Below are 7759 nucleotides of genomic sequence, written 5' to 3' on the forward strand. Positions count from 1 at the left end.
TTATACATTCCATGCGCAATAACATTGATCAATCATCCACATTACAAATCTAAGCAATTCAATCAGTAATCAATTAGTAAAAAAAATTGTTTATACTCTTTTTAACAAATAAATATTTAAATTTGTTTATCAAAATGATTGGCTATACTTGTCATATTAAAGATTATTTTTGTTTTCTTTGATGTGTCAGTGCACGGTAAATGGTCTTAAGTCGAGAATGCAAAGTATTTTATTGATTACTCTTTTCACTGCCAATACTTTCTTTTTAGTATAAAAAATGTTGTTCTAAACTTCGATCTTATTGTTTTTAGGGTGAAAAACACCCTATTCTTAATTTCTCATCGACTGAATGGCGTTAAAGGTCTCTACTATCTCAAAACATATATTCCAACAGCTCCAACTAAAATAAAAAGTGTTCTTGTAATAACAAAAATATATGTATATATAATTCATGAGGTCTTCGAAGCCGACGATAAAGTTTTACATTCATCCATTTACCTAAGATAATAATAAGATGCAACCACAAATGTGTTCCATGATCTGATGTTAGAATGATATTATGTTTATTTTATTTTTAACCAATATATAGTTAGCAGTAAGCAGGTTGGAAGACCCGTTGCGCTTTTACCACTTACTGTTGCATGGTTAAGCCTTCCAATTTCCGTGAACGATTGGCAACTGGCAATATTTGGAAGGGTTTCTTTTCTTTTAAAAAGTTCCGTAATTCGAAATTATCTGTTGTTAGATAGGTCGATTAATATAAACTCTTTCTTTTTGACTTTTCATAAAAGCGAGGCTGAAATTAAAGCGGTCTGGCTCTCATTCCTGAACCATTATTGGGATCTATCTGAAACCACAATCAAAGTTCTTAGGGATTCAAGATGCTTCGATCTATTTTCATAAATTTTTTAGACGATATAAATTACACTGTACAACACTCGGCTGGGTATTGGACCAAACTAGTTTTTTCCGGTAAATTTAATCATAAGTAAAAAACAAGTAAGAAAGGCCTAAATTCGGGTGTAACCGAACATTAATTATTAAGCTAACTATGCGTTGTAGAGTTGTAGGCGTCACTCGGGCACGGATATACGGTCGCTTGATAATAATATAATATAAAAACGAATTGCTGTTCGTTTGTCCCGCAAAAAGTCGAGAACGCCCAACCGATCTGGCTAATTTTAGTCTTGAAATATTCGTGGAAGGCCAGAAAAAGATTAAAAAGTGAGTAATTATGGAAAAATTGCGAGGAAGATATCAACAAGAGAATTTTATTCGAGTTGACAAGAAAAATATAAAAAGAGAAAACACAAAAAAAAAATATTTTGAAGGTTGTCATTGTTGCTTTGTTAAAATATTTTTGTTATTGTTCAATTCTAAAAAGTTGTGTCGATAGCCCAAAACATTTTATACTCTCGCAATTTATTGATGTTATTTTATTAAGATAACACTAAAACGAAGATTTTCCAAATGTTCAAGAAGTTGCTGGAGGTACTGCACAGGACTTTAAAAGATCTTGATTGTCGATGAACGTTTTTGGTGGAGCCAGGATTCTGTTAACAGGTGATTTACGCCAGATTCTTCCAATTATTCCTGGATCAACTGTTACTGACGGACTAATCGCATGCCTAGAGTCATTTAATTTTTGGCGACACATAAAGAATCGCCAATTAACAACTAACATATGAGTGTTTTTGCAATAATATCAAATTGCGATTGTAGAGGCAGTTGGAAATGGTAGGGTCGCAGTTGGTTGACGTAGTCAATTATCCCAAACTATTTAAAATTGCCTGTACTATCACCACTCACTTTGCAATTAAAAGTAGTGTGAGTTGTAATCAATCCTCGAGTAATTAATATCGTCGCCGAAGCCAAAATTGGACCAACTTAATTTAATGTATACCTTAGCCACAAAACCGTGTGGCCGGGTCTGCTAGTATTAAATATAGGGGAGCTAGGTGAAGCTATGATCCAATTTCACTAATTTTTGGAATTAAAAAAAAAGATTCCCTCTGAATTTCTTCGAAATATGTGAGAGACTTGCTTAAATTTTCGTTAAAAAATGTATTAGAAGCACTGAGGTTCCGACATCTTCACTAGCGCTAAACTTATATATTGTAAAGTAAACGATTCGGATTGATTTCACAGTTCTGTTATATAGGAAGTAGGCGTGGTTGTGAACCGGTTTGTCCTATTTTCACAACATATTATTGGGATGCAAAGAAAATATCGAGGTCGATTAGTTTCGGAGATATGATTTTCGACCCATAAGTGGGTGGAGCCACGCCGATTTAAAATTTTGTATACCAATTTGAGTGTAGCCCTTCTGTACCATCATGACATTTACTGTATAGAAAATATTTGTATAAAAAACTTAGTAAGGGGCGAGTTTCACCCACTTTCACAAAAAAATTACATTTTACTTTCATAACTTTATTAATGGCTTAGTTATGGCACTTTATGTGTTTTCGGTTTTCACCATTTTGTGGGCGTGGCAGTGACCCGATTGCGCCCATTTCATGTGTACCAGAGAACTGCAAAAATCACTATTTTCTTGATTTACTCATACGCGAAATTCTTCATTCACTTCAACTCACTGAAAAAAACAGAGTGATGAGTAAAAATCAACTCATTTTGCCGTACACATCATTCCGAAGATTTTGAGTCCTCGGTTCAAAATTTCTCACTCAATTCAACTCACTGAACAAAAGTCAGCGCTCAATAAAATGAACATATGTTGACGAAAGCATCATTCTGTTCAATTTGAGTTGATCGATTATGAGTAAACGATTGGCGACAAGACGGCACGATGTGAGCGTTACGACTGCATGTACCGTAACAATTTCTATGCAGTTTGTTGTTGTAGCTTGTATTGTTCTTCTTCTCACATTTCATCTGTGCAGAAAAAGTGCCGCTTGCTGCGCGCATGTGTAAAATCATACGAGTTGATTTTTGCGAGTTGAGTGTTGTTCTTGTTCAAAACAATGATTGTTGAACCGAATGAGCAAGCGCCCGAAATCATTATATTGAACACGAGCCGAACAAACTCGGAGTGGAACAAAAAATCGCACACAGACGAGTGAATTTAAAATCAACAACGAAAATGTGAGCTCAGGCAAGTTTGATCGGCTGATCCGAACAGTGTGATTATTCGGCTGTTGAGCGCGTACGAATGTTTTTCATTCAGCAAATGCCGTTCTCTGATGTGTACCAAGTTTCATTAAGATACCATAACACCTTAATTTTTACTCAAGTTATCGCTTGCACAGACGGAGACGGACAGACATCCGGATTTCAAATCGACTCGTCACCCTCAACATTACCCTATATCTAACTCGCTTAGTTATAGTTGTTACAAACAACCGTTATGCGAACAAAAATACTCTCTTTAGCAACTTTGTTGCGAGAGTATAAAAAATCGAAGTTGAGATATAGATTATAATTCATGTTTATTAGTAGCTATATCCTGTAATTAATAATATATTTTTAAGTCCATTTTTCGAACTTCGAATCCAATTATTTCGATATTGGAGGCTAGCCTCGAAAATTGGAGAGTACAATATGAAACAATTTATGAAAAAATAGAATTGTCGTATAGCGTTATATAATGATGTTGTTCATAAAACCGGATAAAACGAAATCGACAGTTAGTTCTGAAAAGTGCAGCTGTGGATCCTGTTCTTGTTTGGATATAACTCAGAATTCGTTCCGGCTCATGGACCTACCTTGGGATCAATCCAATAGCCGTGCAATAGCCAGCATTGCATAAGTCTAGTTCACCTTCGTGATCGTCGTATAACTTCATGCTTTAAGAACTTTCGTGGCCTCAATCTAGTGTTAGTTTAAATATGAAAGTTAGGTTATTCCAACATGATCGGAGAAAATTTGTTATTTTTTTATATTAAATCGTACTGGTTTCTTTAATTTCCACAATTATTTACTATTATCCTCTATGTGACAGCATAATCGCCTCACACGTGCAAAACATATTCGCACTAAGAGCACAAAGCAATTTAATTAAAGAATCAGCATCCCATACAATCGCTTTTATGAAAACTCATGACGTCCATTCCCCCGTTAATCCTTCGTTGTGTGCTTAACTTATTTGCTACTTTGTGCGCACAAACACACACTTACACATACATACATCCATAAGTAGTTATAAAGTAATTAGGCGTGAAAACAGTGAAAGGTGAATCTAAATTTAGACCGCACAATAAACAATCGCCGAAGTGGTAGTGAATACACACGCCGGATGCTTGCGCCACAGCCATATTGTTTTTAATGCAAACATAGAATATGATGTGTAATTAACACGACAAATATGGACATCATGCAAAACACACACAAACAACAACGACAATAAAAAATTGCTACGCTTAACTTGAGATGTCGAAGTGTCTTAAGGGTCGTTTGCATGGGGCGGTATAAAAGTGAAAAATGAGATTTAAAAATTATGCCTCGAGGGAATGGTTCTGGTTTGTAGCGATCTATGATCGATAATTCATTTCTGACATTTCGATAATTTTTTCCATCGATTTTTTTATAATTTTACTCTGAAGGATTTTTCACTATTTTCAAAGAAGAACAATCGATAACTATTCAATAATCGATAAGTTCGATATTTCGATAATGTTTCCATCGATTTTTTTTTTAATTTCGCTGTATATCATTATTTAAATTTTTAAAAAATATTTTAAGTGACTTAAAGTTCTTAATATTCATCAACCATGCACACCCTGTATATTTGTGCATATTTTCTTTTTTATTAGCAACAACAAATGTTCGAAATTAATAAACACAGCGTACGCTAATGAATTTCCTTTATTCATGTATGATAGTTTTAAACAAATATTGACATTAATTACTCGATATACATAAACTCCATGTGCGTAGGTTTGTGGCTTTCATACGTAACAGGTAACTAAAATTGCATTATATAGAATAAAAAAAAAAAACAAAAAAAAAAAACAATAATTTTGTTTACCAATGATTTTTTACTGTGTACTTATTGTAGTAGCTATGCAAATATCCATGTGTTAGTATGACGACAGCCGAACCAACTCGATATCGGACATTTTCAATCCTAGCGCTTGCTTGCTTACGGCTGTGTTATCTACTACATAAATATATGTATGTCTGTATGTGTGGAAGTGGTTAAGAGCAGTTAAAAGAAGTTGATTAATGAACGAGTAAGAAACTATGGTCCAAACTTTCTTTTATATGGCTATGACGTTCGGTATCTCTAAATAATTCTATGGTTTTAGTGGTTGGACTCTATGTGATTTTTCATTGGGGCAGGTTTTTTTTATATGATGGGTCCCAAACCATATGCACGATCGCGGTAGTGGGCTTCGCTTTCTCATTAGAGCTCGCTTCCAAACGAATGTCTGTTATCTACCTAGAGTATACTTTGTATAAGACGGGAAGTCGTGAGCGAGCTGCTTGAGCCATAAGCAAAATAATCATTCCTTACCACTCCCAAGTAAACGACAGTATCGAACTTTCTTTCCCCCTTGAGACAGTACTAGAAATTTTCGAGAGAAATGTCTTGCGCAAGATTTATGGTCCTCAGAACATTGGCAACGGCGAATACCGTAGACGATGGAACGATGAGTTGTACGATTTATACGACGACATTGACATAGCTCAGCGAATAAAAAGACAGCGGCTACGCTGGCTAGGTCATGTTGTCCGCATGGACGAAAGCATCCAGCTTTGAAAGACCTCCACTCCGTTGAAAAGATTAGATTGAGTGCGATTTGGTTTCTCTTAGTATTTCCAGTTGTCACCAAATTGCAAGTGGAAGAAAGATAAGATAGTGGTTGGGCGATATTCAAGAAAATACATTTTGAAATCTCTCTGGTCTAAGCTTAACGGTAACTTTTTATTTAGGTCGTTAATTTATATATACTAAAGCAAGTATCTTTGGCAGAACCGAACCGTCTCTACGGTGTAAGGTCAAGCACAAGAGAGATTTAGATTTGGATTGTTGAAATGAGTGGCTGCCTAACAGCTATGCACCATATTTCTTCTATATGATTACTGATCTATTCAAAATAGTGTTATATATGAAGTAGACGAGATTTTCCTATAGCTACCCTAAAATTGAGATATGAAAATACTGATGCTATTAAATTGATATTCAGATTAATAGATTAAGATTAAGAAGTGGATTTAAAGTTGTAGGGTTAAATATCTTTAAAATAAATACAGTGGAATTCCTTCGAGAGTATTGTCATAAGGGTCAGAAACTTAACCTAATCGACAACTTTTCTTACTTATTGTCTTTCAAGTTCAAATTGACATCATTCGGAAGAGCTGATTTCAAAAATTTTAAAGGTTACCCTCACCTATAATATATCTATTATAATAAATTTGTAGAAATCTGAATAATATCGATTTCGGGAGCTTTTTGCAAGGAATATTATTTAAAATATTTCTATTTTTTTTTCTTTTCCTAGAATATAAATTACTTTCACGAAACTTTCAGCATAATCTTACGATTTATTCTTGAAAGACACATCAAGTCAATATCATAGATCAATGAATGGTACCGGACTTTCAATTTTTAGCGCTGAAGTTATTCTTCTTGAGAGAATTTTGCGCTGGGAAAATCTTGACATTTTTTGCTGCACTCTTTTATAATCACATTGTGATTTGAGCAAACATCATCAGCTCATGTTGCCAACTGGCATTTGTTCGCGTGTCTGCGGCGCTTTATTGCACTCGGTCAGAGCTCCTGCGATATTAGACAAGTAGATATGTTATTGCAATTGAAACAAGAAAAAACGTTAACTTCGGCTGTACCGAAGCTAATATACCCTTCACAGGTGCATTTCTTTTAGTAACTATGTGTTTAAGCAAATCTAAAGACGTAAGAAAATATAAGTAAAAAAAAAGAAAACATTTTACTAATTACAGTTTTACAGTTAACCGATTTGAACAATTTCGTGAAGATACCACGTCAAATGCGAAAAATTTCCATACAAGCCATTGATTCCGATCGTTTGGTTTGTATGGCAGCTATATGGTATAGTGAACCGATCAATTTTTTCGGAGATTAAATTATTTCTATGAACAATAACTCACACCAAATTTCGTGAAGATATGTAGTAAAATGCGGAAGTTTTCCATACAAGCCCTTGATTCCGATCGTTCAGTTTGTATGGCCGCTATATGCTATAGTGAACCGATCTGAACAATTATTTCGGATATTAAATTATTTCTATGAACAATAACTCACACCAAATTTCGTGAAGATATGTAGTAAAATGCGGAAGTTTTCCATACAAGCCCTTGATTCCGATCGTTCAGTTTGTGTGGCAGCTATATGGTCCGATATCGGCAGTTCCGACAAATGAGCAGCTTCTTGAAGAGAAAATAACATCTACCAAATTTCAAAACGATATCTTAAAAACAGACAGACGGACATGGCTAAATCGACTCAGTTCAACATACTGATCATTTATATATATACTTTATAGGGTCTCCGACGCTTCCTTCTGGGTGTTACAAACTTTGTGACAAACTTAATATACCCTGTTCAGGGTATAATAAAGCATGACTGTTTAATATACATTTGTATCTCTTTTATAGCAACTCCTAATAAACAAGATTATCAAGTGAAAGTGTGACTAACTTTTATCTTTATTAGACAGAGTATGGACGTAATTTTAAAGTAAGCCACTGAAATAAAAAAAAAACTATAGATGTGTGTATATATTTTAGGGTATTTAGCATTTTACTGTAATATCTG

Source organism: Zeugodacus cucurbitae, chromosome 4 (genome assembly GCF_028554725.1).
Source record: "Zeugodacus cucurbitae isolate PBARC_wt_2022May chromosome 4, idZeuCucr1.2, whole genome shotgun sequence".
Classification (NCBI taxonomy): domain Eukaryota; kingdom Metazoa; phylum Arthropoda; class Insecta; order Diptera; family Tephritidae; genus Zeugodacus; species Zeugodacus cucurbitae.